Here is a 19,880-nt window from a genome sequence, read left to right as displayed (position 1 = left end):
TCTTCATCCTCCTTTTCTAATCATTGTACTTGGCAATTCGTAATAGCCGAACCTCTAAGTTCTTCCTGTTTTTTTACATTTTTAATAACAATAATAACGCCCATCTAAAGAGTAAAAAGTCAAAAAACGTCTATAAATCCTGCTAGGGCGTAAGTATGACGGCTTCCCTATCGTTGGATAGGAAAGCCTCTCGTTTACCTAGATGAACGTTTTGCAAGCTAAGTTCTCTGAGCAAACGCTAAATACTTTCGTATGGCGCTGCTTTTCATATCGCTTTTATATTTGATATTCGCATTTCTAAATCACGCGGCCGAAAAGTCAAATAGTTACTCCTCTAATGAGCTGGAGGCACTTCTTAATTTTTCTTTTATTTTTCTACCCCGTCTATGTTATAAATAGGCTGCAAAAGAAACCTATGCTGTTTCACAATTACCACTCTAGGACATAGCAAAGGTTAGTTTCAAGAACAATGCAAGGAAATTTGCTGCTAAGAAGGCTGGGCTCAGTGAAGTCGATCCTAAAAGAAGAGGAACGTGGACTGGCAATGTCAGCTGTTTTTGTGTAGCACAGCTAGAAAGCCGAAACAAAGCTCAATTCTTTCCCGTTTAATGTGAGGCGAAGTTTTTTTTGTACTTTCTCAAGAGGAAACAAGGCTGCCCGAAGGCGAATCATATATAACAGTTTTCTACACTTACTAACCGTTACTAAACTATTACCGAGGGTTTATACTAAATACTGAACAAGCCTTAGTTAAGCCGCATCCGAAGTGTGTATAGTCTTACCATGACCTAAAGCTGCTGCTTCTTGGGGTGGCCTGCCTTCTACCCCAATTTCTGCAGCCACATTTAGCTATACCCGGTATCCTGTGTTGTTTATGATATTCTTTTACCGAAAAGTCAGACGCGCAACCGAGATAGTCTGGTAAACAGGAACTTTGGCGGAAGTGCCCAATTCAATAAGTGGGAACAAGAGCAAATAGAGGCAAGACGAAAAGGCTTGTTTCTGCTGCCACTTATTAACCTCATCAAGATTCACCTCTCTCGCTTCTTTCTGTACAGACGTTTCTTCTTGCTTCTGGCCTATATTTGCGGCACCATTTCATGGTGGTATCTGTGTATTCGAAGGCCAAATACTGGAGCCCGTTTTTAGAGCGCCGTAGGAAAAGAAACGCCGGCATTATAATCGGGTTAGTGATTCATGCACTCCTCTTATTGGGCATTTTTTTAGTGCTTTCGCGTTCAGTCGAGGGTGTACGTAGACGAGAAAAAATTATGCATGCGAGCAATGTAAGAACCACTTAGTCGTTCGTGTTCTCCTCGTTCGGGTGAATTTTGTCTCATACTATTGTGGCATTGACCAACTGCTCCATAAATTTTAGCGTGAGTTTGCATAGTCTTGGGAGTGTGGGAGCCTACGACTCTGTCTTTAAGTCTGACGTGCCCAGATTTTATTGTAACTTGAGAAGCAGTGGTTCAGCAAGGTAGACCTTACAGGCCCTTCTACTTGTACATGTACTAGTGAAAGTTAAAGTATATTAAGGATTGATTGATTGATTGATTGATTGATTGATTGATTGATTGATTGATTGATTGATTGATTGATTGATTGATTGATTGATTGATTGATTGATTGATTGATTGATTGATTGATTGATTGATTGATTGATTGATTGATTGATTGATTGATTGATTGATTGATTGATTGATTGATAAGTAACAATGGCGATCTTCCAAATAAAGGCCCGTACTCACGATGCAGTTCTCACGCTAGAGTAGTTTCGTGCGAAACTGCATCACCGAATAGCGACAGCGAACATATGAAGGCAGTCTTCGAAGAACCTGTACTTCTCGTGACCAGAAAGCTTTGTTAACTCAGTGTCCAGTTTCAAATCTGATGAAGTGCACAGGTTATCTACTGCGGAAAATACTGGACAGATGATGCCTTCAGGAGGATTCCGCGACACCGATCAACGCACACAAAGCGCGGTTTTTACTTGCCATTTCGTTGGCGCAAACGATAAGAACATTCAAATTTTAGCGAGCGGAAAAGAGAAAACCTCAACAAAAAGTAAAGTTCAAGAGAATCAAACACAAGCAATGTACGCGCCGTGAACAAATGCTGCTTCCTCCCTACGCACAAACACGGGATGCTTTTGCTTGGCTCCAAGCTGTCGCTGCGTCGCGCGCATGTCGACGTGGAAAGACGGAGGAGCACGAAAACAATAGCGCCGCGGTTCCCACACGGAGAAGCTTCGCCATAGAAAACGGCTGAGGCACCGGCACTCTTCGCAATATCTGGGACGCGCCGCGTCGACAGCCTGATCGACGGAACACGTTCCCACGTCGGGAGTGCGGAACTGGCAAAATATTCTTAGCTGCATAGGGGGACGAGGAACGCGTTCGCCGACAGCCCCTTCTGCTGACCCCGAGAATTCTCATCCTTTCGTTCGCTCAAGCCACACCCTTTGTCGTCGTCGTCGTGGTGTTGTTGTTTCGAAAACATCACTTTTTTGTTGTTGTTGCTTTAAATCCTTCCTTGCAATGCTTTCTATGCCTGTTCATGAGGTTTACGAGTTTCTCGTTTTGTTGGGGGTCCTGCACTCAGGACTCCACCCATGCCCAGGGCCCGTCGAAGGACCCAGCGGTTTGCCTCTATTTTATTAAATCTCTCTCTCTGTCGAAGTTCAGTCTGCAAAATTTTTACGTCCCAAAGTGGAACGGCACCTACGTGGCGGTTCGCACTGGCTTGTGCAAGCCGCATCGCGAGGTCCCTGTGATGTCTTATCCCCACCGCTGACTGTTTGGCAACTTTCCTAGAGGGTGGATAGTACGCGCTACCAGCAGGCGACCTTGTGCACGAGCGTTCCGCCTTCATAACTCACATATTTTGGAGCTATAACTAGTTTTTTTTTCTTTTACCAACAAGGAGGTTCCTTCCTTTTAAAAAAAATCTCGCTTTCTTTTATTTGCTTTTGAAAGTGCCAGACGATTCCGCGCGCCTCCCCTTTTGCCTGTCGTGTCATCTCGTTCTTCCTTCCGGTTCACCAATCATTTTTGAGTCGCACGACATCGGGCATCCACAATTGACGTACGCCGCATATACGTCAACGCGCGCGGAGGATTTCCCTGACATTACTTTTCCTGTCTTCCGCTGGCTCCAACTTTTCCTTTTTTCCTCATCGGTGCGTGCAAGGTGAGCTTGAAGTTTCTCTTTGTTCAGCGCCATTTAGTTTGATTTTCACAGCAGACAAGTCTCCCTGGCGGTGCTGTGGTTTCGCCGCGTACCGCGACGTCTTTTTGTCGACAGGTCTTGGGGCTATAATGCAAAATTTAGCTTTTTCTTCCTCGTTCTTCTTCCTTTCATTTTCTTTTTTTCTGTGTGCGTACGCTCTGTACGAGTCGTATTAGATATATTTCAGATTTCACCCCCATTTCCACGTTTTGAACGTTACAAGGATTTTAGCGGCACCGTCAAACCGCGCGAAGCTCTTTTCACGAAACATTTCCCTTCGATTGAAAAAAAAAAAGCGGTGTACTCTCGTATGGCGTATTGGCATTTCTTTATGTCGCAGCGTTTTCCTTTGTTCTTGTTTGTTAATCTTTTTTGGAAGTATTGTCGAATATTAAGGAGACAGCGCCTAAATCGATCACACGTTTTTTTTTTTCATCCCAAGCAGCATCATACAATTCGCCGTAGAGGGCGCTTGGTTCCTATACGTTCCCGCATGGGAAAGTAGGTATATGTCTGCAAGCACGATGTTCATAAAAGCAAATATAAAACAGAAGAAAGAGCAAAAAATGGAATTACACATTTACTGCGTCAGGATACAGAGTCGAGTGTAATGAAATTCCTTCTTAGAGAGACAGATAGAGAGACAAAAATGTCCTTACTAATGATCCTCGTAATGCGTGTCACAACATTAAGGGAGTCTTTTTGAGCGCATTGCATCTTTCGACGGCGAAGTAATACAAAGTGAGGCTCACCGTAGCGCAACGACACTGTTTCTACATTACATAGAAGAGCCACTAATCAGGAGAGCGATAACGTGATCGACACAGCGATATTGAATACGTCTAACATGTGAAACGATGTATATTCGAGAAATATTGTCAGTGATGCGCAATCTCAAACACAGGCGCTGTGCTTCACAGCAAGAACTGCCGGACTACTCTTTATTAAAGTTTCTTCTTCATCTTCTTCTAGAATAGCAAACGTTCTCCGGGTTTAGATCGGACACAAATAGAAAGAAAAAAAAAACATTGACCGCCTCAATAAATGTTTGCAGCTAGTTTATCTGTGGAAGCGCTCGGAAAGCTAGAATACATGTAAGCACCACTTTTTCTTCTTCTTTGTCGATGTTCCATGGGACAGAGAGTTCCAAAGTGAAAATCGATAATAGCGTACAAGCTTTCATATGCAAGCCGTCCTATAAAAGAAGCGACCCAAGCCTTTTATTTTTTCTTAAACAAAGTTGTGGAAAGACTACATCGCAAATATTACATCTCCACAAGCGTACTAACCTAGGCAAACAGCGAATATTAGGTCAGAAACACTTTTATTGTTTGCATTTGAAAATACATTTGTTCGAGAAGGCGCGTTCGTAATTGAATTTTGCCTCGAGGGCGATCGAAAGCTGGAGCCAATGTTTCAGCCATGTTTCAACCTTTTCTCCGGTTTTGCTCTAAACCAAGAACGTTTCGTCGATGTCGCAAGCTTCTTTTTTGTGATGCGGAGCTAGAGGAGAAAACGATGACTCCGAAAGACACGATAATATATTAAGTGCGGCTGTCTGCACACTGTGTCGGCACACAATGAAATGATACGACAACATCGATCCATATTAAGTTTTTTTGTGTGTGAAAACTTGGAAGACGGCAGACAGAAACCAGAAACTGTGGGTGCTCCTTAGCTGTTTTAAACCAAAAATTCAAGGGCTGACAAGATAGAAAAGATAAGACGAAACGTACAAACACATCCCTACCAATATGTATAGCAGAATACACATGCCCTTAATGGTAGCGAGCGCATCTGAAAGCGATAGATACAAAGCTTCCTGGCCACATCAGACGAAGAATATATCGGGCAACTTTATAAGGAGTATGATTGTACAAGACGAATGTTTTCGTGTTCAGAAGAAAGACAGGGAAGTTCAAAAATCCGCTCGCTGATAAACGAGGTAAAAACTTCCAGATTTTCACGGTGCTGAGACACGAGTGACTGATGCATCAGTCTTCTGGAACCACCGACAAAAACAACATCTTTTTTTTTGGCGGTGCGCAATAACTTAGAGAAAAAGTAAGCGACACTATAAAAACAACAAAAAGCAGGAACAGGACGCTCAATCACGTCAGCGAGGAGACCTGGCAAACGGTTTGAAAGCTTTCGTGCAATAAAAAAATATTATTCTATTCAGAGCCCATAATCATGTTTCTGAGTAAAAAGGAAAAACGAACACCTAATGATGGGAGACAACCGATTATTACAATCAGTGTTTGTCATTTTGACTTAACATCGATTGTTACATTCATTGAATAAGTAGCTGTTAGGCCTAGTTCATACCGTTTTTATTAATCTTTAAGAAAATCCTTTAAATTGCCACATGTTATATGTGAAAAGCTTTCGCGCAAAAGTCATTTCAAATCATTTGCAGTTTCAGGGAAGTCATCATTTCGTTTGCTATGTCTGCCTTTTCTTTCGAGTGTGCTGCTTATAATTAAGCCATGCTTTACCAAAACACATCTGTACCTGTTAAGCGAGTGTCGAGCATGGAACATGGACCGGGGAACACGGATCTTTCATTATAGATCTTCTAGTATATAGTACACTAATAATGGTCAAATGGCCTAGAATCATGCGCCAAACAAAATTGGGGCATTGCTAAACCCGGTCATTACTTTCGCGTGGTATTCTTTGCCCACCCTCTGTCGACCATAGGAAAAGGTAATATTAGAGAAGGTTGGAGAGAGGAATCAGTGTGACTGTCGATTAAGCGGCACAGTCACGCCTGCGGTGCCCTCCATCCTTGCCTAGGGCACATAACGCGACTACGCTCCTTCTCGACTGTTCCGTGCAGTGTAATACGAAGGCGATCTCCCTCGTGCCTCATAAGGTATGCAGGTTAATCTCGCAGTGGTAAACTTTAATCACATGGTTTACGCTAGTATAATCAAACTTCCAAATAAAAAGAAAATAATGCGAATATTTTTAGAGGAAATGGTAAAGGCCCCCCTTGCAGGTACTGACACTGTGTAATTAACTGTTTGCCGTTTTTGTCTAGAAAATATTCCGGTTGTCGACATTTCCTCGGGAACATTGAACATTGATCGGGAACAGTGAGCACAGAGCGAGAGACTCAGAACTCGCAGCAGCTCCTCTGGCGTGCATGAACCAAGGGTCAAAGTCATGCTTTGAAATGTTCCTGACATCAACGGAGCGTAATTGAGCGATTGTGATAGTCGTTAACTACACATTAATTAATCAATCATGCTTAAGAAAAGAGCAAAAGTTACGCTCGGGTTACGGTTTCTAGAAAAGAATGTGCAAGCCGTTATCAGGAAATCTGCATCTGACGTTCGCGCTCTTGTTTCGCAAATTCTAACGGCAAGCCAGAATGCCTTGTGGCAGACCAAACCCCAGGTTCACTCGCAGCACAAGAACCTGAATATATTGTTCGAGCAGTGGCACCAGTAGACGTCAGTTAACTCTCCTTGCGGTGTTTTCATCTTTATTTGTTTCATTCAAATATTTTTTTATCTTAGCATTATCACTTATTCCTTTACTTTTTGCAGCACGATATAGAGAAATGGTGCGCCCGAGATGCTCTTCACTCCAATCTCCCCACAGCAGTCCATGCATACCAGAACAGAACACGATAAAATCTATCAAATTATATCTCGGTGACTACGACCGTTCACGCACTGCCACTGCGCGGACGACGAGGAATTTGTTCCAGCAACGGCGGGGAGCAGTAGTCGAAGTGCCACGTACTTCTGATCAGACGCGAAGCAGTTCCAGCCTGCATAATGCTGCACGTAATTTCTGCGAGGAAATAATGTGCGCCGTTTCCCTGACACGGATCCACTCGACCGCAATCACCACGCGGTTCAGCACTTGTCGTGCACGAATGCCAATTCGCACCGTTTTATTTTTTTTTTTTCGTGGTCAACGCTTAGATTGGCCAGCTTTCGTGCTGCGCTTGCCTTGACCGATCGAAGCAAATCACTACCATTGTATTTAGCCGCGCTTCGAGAGTTATCTGAAGATATAGTTGTCAAAGCCTAGCTTTGAAATGAATGGATCAAATTACGAACGATAAAGCTGTTGTACTTCTTGACATCAAAAAACAAACAAACAAAGAAGACATCATACATTACAGCCTGCCCCTTTAGCGAACACACCGAATTAATTTTTTTCTTCCTTTTTTTCCTTACTTTGATGGCGCATGCGTCATTATGATGACGTCATGATGTCATTGCGTAAAACTTGGTATTTTGTTGGTCGTGTTACGCCAGCAACACAGTTAAACATCTTCATTATCGATTGGTGTGCCTCTGACTGGTGAAATGGAGCGACTTCCGTTTGCTCTGCGAACGGCTTGTAACGCAGAAAAGGGTGCCATCTCGACCTTTCTTAATCAAAAGAAGTATCAACGTCGAACTACGCCAGTATTTCTAGTTTAACAGTCCGAGATAAATACCTTGCAGTCAGAGACGAAGACCCGTCCTGTTTCTGTTTTCGCTCGCGCGGGCCGCAATGTAGGGGCGTAATTTGTTGACACCGGCAGTGCCGAACTGCACGTACCTCCGAGGCCGACGTTGGAGCAGTAAATTTACAATAAAGCAAAGTAAGTACCAATAAAATGAAAAAAAAAACATATATGATAGCGTGAAACGATGTCGAGAATGGAGATGGATGAACCGAATCCTGCGAGTTGGCGACAAAATGTGGCAAGAACGCGAGCGTGTTGCCCCTACGCTACGCCCCCCCCCCCTCCCCTAAGTGTACGAGGAAGATGTACTTCACCAGCGCCCGGAGTGTGTATTGCGCACGACACGCAACATACCCGATTTCGCAACGTCCGCTTCGTGCTTCGAGCGCCTGTTTGCGCAGTAAAAGTTTTGAACAGTTTGTTTGCACAGCTTGCACAGTGAAAAGGCGTTGATGTCTAAATTCAGAAAGGCTCGCGAAACTCAGTGAGGGACGGTGACGTGCGATGTGGCGGAGAATAAGGTTCTAAAAAAAAGGAAAAAAGCACGAAGTGAAAGGGGGAAGCAACGATGCGAAAAGCGAGGATATGAGACAGATATGAACGTTACTCGTACGCCAGCGTCTTCCTTGGCGCACAGTCAGAGAAAAGGGAAGCGCAGCAGTCCGTTTTTACCTCGCTCGCGTCAAAGAACATGCATTAGAGTCACTGTATTTGCTCACGTCAAGTAACTCCCTCGCGTGTATAGGACACCGGCTCTCACCGCCAGAACGTGAACACATTCAAAGAGCGAACATAACTTCAGCTTCGGAGATATCGAAAACATGGCAGTAAAGTAGGTGCGCAGAAGGAACCTTCGTTCTCGCATCCACGAGGAAAGCATAAAGTAAGCGCAAAAATAGTCAGGCACCGGATTCTCCGGAGCGAGCGCAAAGTGAACAGATCCTGTTTATTCTGAGCTCCTAATGGATCGCGCTAAATATCTGTCGGCGGCGGCACCCGATCGATTGCTTTAGAGATTCCTCATCAGCGCGTGTTCTACCCTGCGGTCATCCCTCTGTTCACGGCTTACCTAAGTGCCGGGCTGTACTGAGTTTAAATCACTTAATTCCACGACAGAGAACCATACCACAAAGATGGCTAACTCGCACGTTTTGCGAAAGTCGCTAGACGCAGAGTAGAGAATACAAAGAAGACAAAGATGAATTCTTGCATCAAATCTCTCGCTGACCACGCTGATGGTGCTTTCGAAGGCGTTCTTTCGTTTACTCGTTAATGAAGCCGTTCAGAGGCTGCACTCAAGATTACAGAGGGGTTTGCGCTGCGCGCCAAAGGGCCGCACTACGCTCAATGGCGGCCAAAATCATGCGCCTCTAGCTGGCGCGTAAGAACATAAATGATGAAAAGACGACATGGAATAGAACTTGGTAAAAAAAATATCCGTTTAGCAACCTTCTTGAAGGATGGTTAAGTGCAAGATTTCGTCTCCATCTCAAGGACACTGGTGATCAAGAGGGGAAATTTGACCACGAAAATTTGGATTACTGCAGCTAGGTTTCCAGCTGTGCGTTGTCGTAAACCCGCGTTTCACTCGCCCGTTCCATTTCAACCTCTTCGTTGGCAGTCCAGTGCACTCACAGACATTCATTATGAGACAAGGCTGTCGTCGCGGCGTTTTTTTAGCTCTCCTTTCTCTGCCCATGCAGGAACGACTCGAATCCTTTATGAAAGCCCCATGCCACGGGTCACCTCATCCTACGCTTTCTATACTGTAATCAGCGATAGATTTGAGTAAGCAAAAAAAAATACTAGTCTTATTTGCTGCACGCCATTATTCCTCATAGACTTTGCATCCGTACATATCAGGCCAAAAGGAGTTAAATAAACACTGCGCGACGAAAATCAATAGCTTCTGCTTTCTGTGCCGAAAAGCAGGAAGAGAAAAAAGTCCGTCAAGCCGCGTAACAAAAGGCATTTGCTTTCGTCGTCGTCGAGAGAACAGGCGCGTATGTAAAAATATAGATACATAATCTATCCACCCCGAAGGCAGGCTGAATGCAATACTCTCGTTCCTTTCTTTTTCTTTTCGTGCCACCGTAGCAGGTGGTACGAGAGATTACCGACGAAAAGCAAACAAATGCGAACGATAATGAACATTAATGACATCCTTCGCACCGCGCGACAGTAACAATATTGTGTGCGACTCTTTACATAGAACTCTAGTAATACTTGTCCAAGCGTTTGACGAATTTAAATTTGACGCACGAAGGCTTAACCTCCGGGATAATTATGCGCGTTTGCTCTCATTTTACTGGCCTGGAACACTCGCGCTCGGTACTTTTACTCGAGGCAACATAATGCGCGCGAAATTGATGGCAGCAAAAATAAAAAAACACCACAAGCTGAGCAAAAACAAAAGAATAAACGCAAACGTGGTGTTTCCAAGGTTTAACTATAAGTGTCGACTGTGTTTATTTCTATCAGAAGTTCCCCCCAAAAAAAGCTCTTTAGGCCTGTATATATAGTTACACGTAGCATTTTTATTATTTTATGATATTAAGGAGACTTTCTCGCCTTTAATTGGTGCCGGCTACTCCTTTACACATAGGGATTTAAAAAAAAGAATATATCACAGTAAAAAAATAATGAAAACACAATAACGCAAATGTCAATCACATAAGTACACTAATGCTACACTCAAACTGAAAGTCAGCTGAGAAACACAGCAACACAAAGACCAGTCACATAGGTGCACTAAAGGAAACACAAAGTCCGGTCACATGACTAGACTAAAATGAAGGCACGGATTAGATTTATATCTAGGTACATAAAACCAGGCATCGAATTGACCAAAGTCAGGTAAAAAACAACAACAATAGAATGCGCTTATCACATTTAAACAGACTCCTGAATTGTTTCCGACAATATTGTTCTCTTCTAGAAATATTTTAAGGGCCAGTAACGCTAGTGTTTGCAATGAGTATATATGTTGGCCATCTTCCTGAGGATCGAGGGCCTGCGGTCTAATTCCACTAGATCACGTGCTAAGCGTTGTCTTTGTGTGTCATGTCGCGGACATTCTACCAGAACGTGCTGTATATCCTCAGCCGAAGTGGCCACAATTTCATTTCGGACTATCAGCTCTTGAAATTTTATGTAGAAAGTGTTTTGTGTACGCGGTACCGAGCCGCCGACGGTGAAAGAGTATTTCAATGACTCTGTTTGTATCTAATGTGGACGATATTTTAAATTGAAGCGATGGGTCAATGTGAAATAAATCTGAAGAGTTCGAGTTCTGATCAAACCATCTCCCTTTGCAACTACGGGCTGAGATCTGTCTTAACATGCGCCGCAATTTGCCTTGCGTTAGAAGGAGACCGTATGTGGCGTTAATGCGCTTGTGCGGCTTCCTTGTCTGCTGCAACACTTATCTCCCCCGTCCGGTCTCTATCTCTTTTTATCCCCCTTCACCCTTCCCCCTGTGCAGGATAGCCAACCGGAACTGCCTCTGCTTAACTTCCCTGCCTTTCTATGCATCCTTTTCTCTCTCTATCTCTCTCCAGGGATATTGCAGTGCCCACGTATCCACTGTAACATTAGTGTGCGATTTTCTTCATTTGCTTTTTCGAGTTTCTTTAGTGGTTCGTAAACTAACGCCATGTTCTGCGTATTGCTGATGTTACTATGAAGTGAAGACAAAGCTGCCTGCGAGTTGCAAAGGATGACCCAGTGTTCCCCTCTTTGCATTGCATTTGTGTATCGTAACAAAGACAATATTGCAAAAAGCTCTGCTGTTCTTGATGAGGTCATGTGACATAGTTTAAACGTCTGTATTTGTTTCCATTTTGGAATGACAAAGGTAACTGTAGAAGAATTTGTTTCGCAAGAACCATCTGTATGCGCTTGAATTTCGCCAGAGTATCGGAAGTATATCAGGTATAACGCTAGTTGTTGTGCTGCTAGCACAAACGTATCTCCTTTGCGAATAATGCCTTCAACCGGAAGTTGAATTTTTGGAAAGACGAGTCGCCATGGAGGGTACGTAGGAGATATCTGAGAAGCAAGATTCGTGATGTGGTAGTAGATTTTTGTGCGCCTGAATCACGGAATTGATGTTGTCCCTGTCTCCCTCAATAAGTGCACCTGCTAGCGGGTGCCTTTTGTGCTGCACTCAAACGCGAGAGTATAGCGCCAGCATGTTTCAACCGTCCTCGTAACAGGAAATGGAGGATGACGTGCCTCTCCAATTACTAAGGAACTTGAGGTTTCTCGAGAAACGCCTAAGCATACTCTAAGGCTCCTATACTCCGTTCCATACATCGCAGTCAACGCTGTGGAAGCTACGCGAGAAGTTCGGTCGAGAAAAGTTAACACTCCACGCGTGCCGTCTATGCTTCGCTGTGTGCCAACAGCGTTCGCTCGCAAAACCCGAGAAGAACAACAAAAATAAAAATGTTCTAGAACAACGCATCAGCAGCCGTATACCACTGTGTGTTTGTTTCTAAGGTTTAAAAATTGCTTCATTCACTACTGTACCGACGTGGGAGCGGCCCGCATCAGTCCCAGACTGATCCCTCAGGACCTAAATAAAGTCCTTCATACCATACCATACTACTGAGCCTATATAAAAGTCATTTGCGCACAGTTGCGGTCAAACAACGTCGAACTATTTCCAAGTGCGAACGAAGCCACTGCAAGAAGTCTCTCTTGCCTCCACAGCGTTGACTGCTATGCAGGGAACGGAGTATAGCTATTAATCGCTGTAGCCTTGTTTTTCATTGGACGAAGCTTAACATTTAACCTGTCGCTGTGGATTTGATGCTGTAATATGCGCATTGAAATTGCGAACCAGTGAGAACAGGCCAAAACGCTAACCTATTCGAAATAGTCTTGCGACCCTGCGCGCCATGGTATTACGCCTAAGTTGTAGTCCCCGTCGAAGACTTCTGATTATGGGCTTCCATTCTGACCAGCGCTAACGAGCACATTCAAGGTGCGGCTGTTAACTAGGTCAAGTTTCGATTTGATCATTATGGGCTGTACGACTCACTACAGACGGCTCTTCCTGTACTATGAGCACGTTCTTATCACTTTCTCTGATGTATTTAGCTTGATGTTGAAATTAATTTAAAAAATTATTTTTTATTTGTTCGTTCATGCGTGGCAAGGTTGAGAGCACAGTGATCGCGGCATGCAAGCGGGCATGTCACGTGCTTTCTTTTTATGTTTCGTTGCCTTTGCTCAGGACGCAGGAAAAGTTATTACGTAATAAGCAGTAAGTTACGAGCTGCTGCATAAGATCGAAGTTTCTCCCTAAAGTTAATACTTGCAAAGTTGGCTATTTATACTTGAATAATTATGTAGTTGAGCAGAATACAATAAAATAGTCTGACTTTCTCTTTACAATAGCCAACAACATGTATTGCGTCGCGTCCACCTAGAGTGCTTCATACTTTTAAATCTTGGCTACAGTTAGCTGGAACATCTCGCATAGCATTCGACGATAGGCGCTAGTTAGGTAGGGATTAAACGGTGTCGGGCTAAAGCAAAGCAGAAAGGGTTAACTGATGATTGGAAGTAGTCCACCAGTTACTCGCTTTCACTAACGGCTTAATTACAAGTTCGCCTAAAGGAATAAATGTTTGAGAGGGAAAGGAAGTATGAAACAACAATGAACGCCAGCCGCTATACAAGAAGTAACAAGAAGGTGATTCTTCTAACAAATACGTATTAAAAAAAAAACTTACTCTCACCGTGAGACGTGATGCCGCATGCCAGAAATACTCAGAAAACGCGATACCTTTATTACTTCTCCGATTATATTCATCGTCCGCATCGCAAGACTGATGCCAGCTGACAGCTTTCTTTCTTTCTTTCTTTCTTTCTTTCTTTCTTTCTTTCTTTCTTTCTTTCTTTCTTTCTTTCTTTCTTTCTTTCTTTCTTTCTTTCTTTCTTTCTTTCTTTCTTTCTTTCTTTCTTTCTTTCTTTTAGGCTTAGTTTAGTTGCGCACCCAAAAAGTAAAATTTATCGGCGGGTACTGAATGAACTACCCTTGAGGGCACGTACTATGCAAGGAAAGTTTCTGCCAACGGCTCTTCTTCAATCTTTCACGCTTTTTCCTTCAGGCGAATATTGTACTTATTAATATCTCTTAAAGGAACCGTGAGCAGGACGGCGCAAATTGACAGCGGCAACGCGCAAAACCAAAGTGAAAGAGAATCGACAAATAAAAGACGAACATACCAAAATAAAACCGGGCATCAAGCGAAGATCGATGTCAGCTGCTTCAAATTAAGAGGGTGAACTTCGTTGTCTTGTCTTTGCTTTGGCGCTGATCGCAAGGAACAGGAACTTCCTTTTTCTTACTCATTGCTGCCGACATTGTCCATAGACTGTTTACAGCGAAAGTGCTTCCACACTTAACTAGAGAGAGGTAGAGGTATTTTAATCTTCGGAGATACAAAGAGAAAAAAAAGTAAACAAAAAATGAGAACCTCTATATTATATAGGCTGCGGCCACTCTACCGCAGTAAATAATAGATGGCACCCAGAAAGAAAAAATGGAGGACTGAGAGACCTCAGAAATTAGTTGCCGAGAGCATGTTTTCTTTTTCTCCCAAACTCAAACTTTTCGAAGGAAAACAAGTTACGTATTAAAAGAATTGAGAATATTGCTTTTTCTCAATCGTTTTTCGGCAGCTGGGTACATTAAGACAGCGTGTATTATTGTACGGCAAAACGTTTCTCAGGCACCTTTCTCTGTGAGTATACGGGAATCTTGCCTAGCGATAACTTCAGGAACTTCACATCTTGTCATAGTTTTTTGTGTGCTGAATGACATGTTTACCGCTGCAAACACCACTGGTTATCCCAATAGCCATCATTGCTCGTGCAACATTTCGCATGACGTGTCGTTCCTATTTTCCATTCTGTGCCGCTAGCTTCCTCACGCCTATGTTCCTGCCGTTTGTGCTAAACTACTCAGCGTTCCCATACACAAACGCGTGTAGTGCATTGTTCCCCCTGCATTTGTTTGGCAGCTTTTTCGTCCCTCCCACATGTACTCTGTGCTTACTATCTCCCTTTCTTCTTCTTTCTATTCCCCTTTCCCCACCCCACAGTGTAGGATAGCAAACCGGATGCTGTTCTGGTTGACCTCCCTGCCTTTCCTACCCTTGTTTTCTCTCTCTCTCTCTCTTTCGGCCGCAGACACGTCTTTTAAATTCAGGAACTGCGCGAAATCATTCGCTTGTAGACGATCGTCTGGAACGTCGCCCGGCTCTCCCACCGGGCCTATAGGTGGCACAGCCGACCCGATCGTATACAATCAAGCAACGTTTCTTCTACGGGCGCGGGCATGCGCCTCGAAACGCCGACGCCATTTCTTTGCGCTCGTAACTCCTGGCCGTGACTCCGCAAGCGAGTTGCTCGTCTACCGTTCCCTACTTTCGGACACGGAGCCAATGCATCGGAGGCTGAGGACTTCGCGTCGGCTTCCTTCAATAGGGCGCCACGTCCGCTGCGCCTGCAGCTGCAATCAGAGGCTATCAGCGGTGCCTCCGCGTCCTTCAATACAGCCGGGCTTCCTTCCCGCCGAACGCCTTTCTCCGGAGTCGCGCGCGAGAGGCTTTATTTTTCTTTGTCCCGCCATCCCGAAACGAAGTCGCTGCGCCAGAGACCTTTCTCTATTTTCTTTTCGTCTGTGAAGAAGCGTGGTCTGCTATCCCATTCTGTACATCTGACGAAGGAAAAGGAGAAAAGGACTGCAGGAGAAAGAGTCTTAAAGCGCCCTCCCCAAAAACTGAATCCTATCGCAAGCACATTGGCTTAACGCTTTGTGCCGCACAAGCGGCATTTCTCCGCGCTCTTGTACGGCCGTATCAGTGCCCCCTTTTGAACGGTTTCAATTGGTCGGCGACGCACTAGAGGCAGGATTTACGATATGGGCACACCGCACCAATGTGCGACTCTCTGCTTTTCATTAGTTTCTTTTTTTTTCGTTTCTTCTTTTTTTTTACGAAGTCAGTCTCCTTAAAAGGTCCATTTGATCTTCTTATCATTTCTTTTTCTGCTTGTCTATCGCTCTACGGTGTTTTAACACCTACCTGAAGTACGAGAGCATCAGTTTCTTTTGCGAATATTTCCGCGGGATCACCTTCGCTACACTTCCTGAATACCTAAACAGGGCGATGATTAACTTCGCGATGCCGCCGAACAGCGAGCTGGGCTTTGATGGCTTTGATGTGAATCGGTAAGCAGGTGTGCTGATCACGTGACTGAACATGATGTAGCTGCGAAGTTTCGAAGCTTCGGCACGGCCGATGATGTTAAATCAGGTTCCTTAACAAAATGACTTCAGGTCTCTGCTCGAAAATCAACAGCTTCAGTATACCGAGCGATACTGTTCTATGAGGCTCTCGGGGGGGTTATTGACTTCCGATGTCGCAAGCGCAAAGCCGTGGGTTCGTTTCCCATCCACGTACCCACATTTAGGTGCAAGTTCAATGTTTCCAAATGGCGAAACCTTTGATCCGCAGTCTTTTCTTCCGGCTTCTCCCAAAGGCCACAGTGTGACTTTGGGACGGTATAAAGCTCGTGAATTATTAATATCCTTGCCGCGGCGAGGCTCGGATTTGCGGGGCTGCGCAATACAGGAAGAAATTCGCTGCTATATAGGCACGGCTGCAGGCGCAGAAGCCAAATAACACCTCATAAAACAGGAGGCCGCAAAAAAGAAAAAAAAAGAAACATCGCTTGGGGCACAGTCCGATATACTTTCGAAAAGTGAGACAGTCATGCAGCTCACAGTGTGTTATCGAAAGCTGGGCTGGCACAATTTGGTGAATTTTTGACGGCATGCCGAGAAAACAGCTAAAAGAAAAATGACAATCCTGCTTTCGATTGTAACATTTTTGTCAGTTGCGCTTAAATATTTGTAGAATTTCGCGCATGTCGAAGCAGCAACGGTGTTCCATAGTCGGCGGCCACCTCAGAATACTGCGGCTAATGCACCGGTGTTCGACCCGAAAAAGTTACCCGCCGCGATATAGCTCGGTGAACATGGTGTTAGTCTGCTGGACTCGATGTCGCAGGTTGGATTCCGACCGAGGCGACCGCCTTTCGGCGAAGGCGAAATGAAAAAATAAATAATTAAAAAAACACGCCAATGCATGTGGTCAAATTTAGCTGCAGGCTAAAGAACCTCAGGGGGTCAAAATTAATCCGACTCCTTGCACTACGGCATGCCGCATGATCAGATCGCGGTTTCGAGGCGCAAAATTAGAGCACTAAATTAATTTTTAACTCGCAAAAAATTTCTTAGGTACATCAAGATGGGCAAATGGCTAGTATTCAGCATGGTGTGGCCGATGGCGCTCTTTGGCCGCTGTCACCCCTGGCGCCATAAGACACTACTAATCATCGAGTGGCTAGTTGGTTGACATCCATCTCAAGTTGGCCGGCATTCTTCGTTCATACTGTGGTCGTTATTAATTCGGCGCGCGTTAAAATGTTCTGAAATTGTGTAGCTGGCTAGGCCAATTGGATTCGCTCGCTCCAGTGAGAAACACAGACAGAGGGAAGATGCAGTGTGGTCCTGCGGGTGCAGCTATTACTGAATTCATGTATAGGTTGTTGCCGACTATAGTATAAGAGCGTGCGTATGGAAATTCGCGACGGTAAGATTCACGTAACATTCAGGACATGGTTCATGAAGCTTGAACCGCAGGAATAAGTAGCGGGGTAAAAAAAAAGGATTAGCCACAAGCAATAAATAGCACGTGCGAGAGCCCGTGGTGAAGAGTTGGCATTCCGTATCGCCACTGTTCCTCGTGGTTATTTGCATGGAAACCTGTCTACCGATAAAATGAACATTTCGTTGAAAGTACAGCGCTGTGTGTCTGCCTCCTCCGTGCCTCTCTTCATCTTCGTTTGGATCGCGTGCTGCTTCCCTCTAACGACCTCCGTTTCGTTTCCGAGAACCATTCGTTTGAACACAGAGATAACGCAACTGCCTTTGCATAACCACGCTGCGCACACAAAATTGGATGGACCGCCTAGTTGCGGCAACGCGTCGGAGCAAAGATCACGTTCCCGCCTGGAACTGCCCTATACAGGGCATATACGCCAACGCACTCGACCGGAATACGAGACTCCTCGCGTTTTCGTCATACACGCTTTCCCGATAGATGGGGACTGAGCCGTGTACACGTGTTCGGAAGGATCCAGATGCGCTCAGACGTTAGCCGATGAATGCGGCGGCTTTGATACGTTCGAGATACGTACGCGGACCTCGCAGACTGTGCGTTACTATAGCAACGAGTTTGGCGAATCGCTGTTTCCCCATTTACGCTATAGTTGAGATGGCGTCATATGGAGCTTAAGGTTTCTTAAGATGAAACTAACACTCGCTAAGAAGAATGACAATAAAGGTGGAGAGCCGACGATTTGAATTGTAAAATTCTATGAGGTTCACGTCGGTTCGGGCAACTTCACGGAGGGGAAAATTTACCATCGACTTATTCGTAACAATTCGTTCTTGAACTATATATACGCAGCTTTCTTGCTGATGAGCCCGTCTCTAGCAGCCTTTTAAAATAATCGCGTGTGAAACGACACTTTAAAAAACATTATAGAGCGCATGAAACTGCTACACAGAGAAGTAATGGGAGAAACTACGAACGTGTGTACATGACAAACCAAATCAATATTTTGCGGGCGTACAGGGAGTGTAATGATCTACAAGAGCACTTTATGGCGTTAAGTGTGAAATTGAAATCAATTACTCCCAACGAAAGCCTGCAAAGTGAGCTGTTTCACTTTATGTCACTACATCAAGCGAATCGTGCCCCAAAGACTTTTCGTACATGAGCCTTTGGCTGTCAAGTTTCGTGCAGACGGCGTTGTCGACGACGCTGGAGTAATTGCACGGCCCGTGAAGAGTGCCGCTGGCGACGTAGACAGAGTCGTTTCAAATCGAATACCGCGTTCGTTTCTGAGATTAACGCAGGCACCCACGCGCGCCGTAGACGAATGCGGTCTTTTGCAATGTTTACAAGGAGTGCGCCGGAGCTGCGTTCAGACTACAATCCTGATGGACCTATCGCAGACGAAAGCGCTAGAGGAATGCATGTTGATCAGCACACGCGTTAACGACGTCCACCAGATATATTCGTACGGCAAAGGATCAAGAGATAAAAGCGCAAACAATTTGACCTCCCGAGCGCCTTCTCCCGTCCATAGCATACGAAACAGCGCTCTCTTGACCGAAAGAAAGAAAGGAAGTGAAATAGTATTAACACATCTCTAAATAACAGAACTGCAGTAAAATTCATGCAATAAGGTAAATTCGTGGCGAAGGATGCTACTGCAATTAGGGAAACGTATACGACATACAAAAAAAAAAAAGACGAAGAATAGATTGCACATAAAAGTACGTAGCGCCTTCCATTGCATTTTCTGCTCGCACATTAAGGTAAGAAACCGTCAAGAGTTACACAGTCTAGCATAGCACCTTTCGCGCCACGTTGTGCGCAACCACTATTTCTTAGGACGCGAAAGCAAAATCACATGGCTAAGAAAACTGTCAGCCCTCGTGCTGTAGTGCTCGTTATGAGTCGTGCACCTCCCAGGACTCATCCAGGATTTTACCAATTTAGAACCAAATCAGCATGCATTACCAGAACACGGATGGACGATAACTCTTCACAGAAAAGCAATGTATGTCAAGTCGACAAAAATGAAAAAAATAAATCCTATATCGTTTATTGAAACTGCATTACTTGAAACTCTGGTTAACGGGCGCAAATTGGTCATCATTCGCGTTGCTGATCTGTAAAGAGAGAAAAACAGAGCCAAGACAGGCAGGTTAACCAGAAGCACGTCTCCGGTTTGCTACTCTGTATGTGGGAAACAATGATTAGAGAAACTGTACGGCAGTAACGACCGATATGGAAACCGTGCTACGAACCAGGCGTCCAAAGCAACAAGTCTCGAAAGCATGCTAGTAAGTGAACTTCCGTCATTCCCGCGTTAACGGATAGCCTGACCGGACGCGGGCAAATACACGAAGGTTAACTTTGTATGTACCATGTGTTCCTTACGTCATAGTCTTCCTGTGGAACCGTCGCGTGATAAGTCCTGATCCTTGTGTAAAAAGACTATATGATATGTAATC

General features: G+C 44.6%; 2 protein-coding genes across 8 annotated transcripts in view; one reads left to right on the top strand and one right to left on the bottom strand.

Moving 5' to 3' along the window:
- The window catches only part of LOC139056301 (uncharacterized), a 447,952-nt gene that overhangs the window by 389,857 nt on the left and 38,215 nt on the right, over positions 1 to 19,880 (top strand). The gene's annotated exons all lie outside the window — the stretch shown is intronic.
- LOC135900880 (carotenoid-cleaving dioxygenase, mitochondrial-like) overlaps positions 1 to 19,880 on the bottom strand; it is a 119,447-nt gene that overhangs the window by 99,062 nt on the left and 505 nt on the right. The gene's annotated exons all lie outside the window — the stretch shown is intronic.

Source organism: Dermacentor albipictus, chromosome 2, assembly GCF_038994185.2.
Source record: "Dermacentor albipictus isolate Rhodes 1998 colony chromosome 2, USDA_Dalb.pri_finalv2, whole genome shotgun sequence".
Lineage (NCBI taxonomy): Eukaryota > Metazoa > Arthropoda > Arachnida > Ixodida > Ixodidae > Dermacentor > Dermacentor albipictus.
The sequence above is the reverse complement of the archived record's forward strand: the minus strand, read 5'-3'. Positions and strand labels throughout refer to the sequence as shown.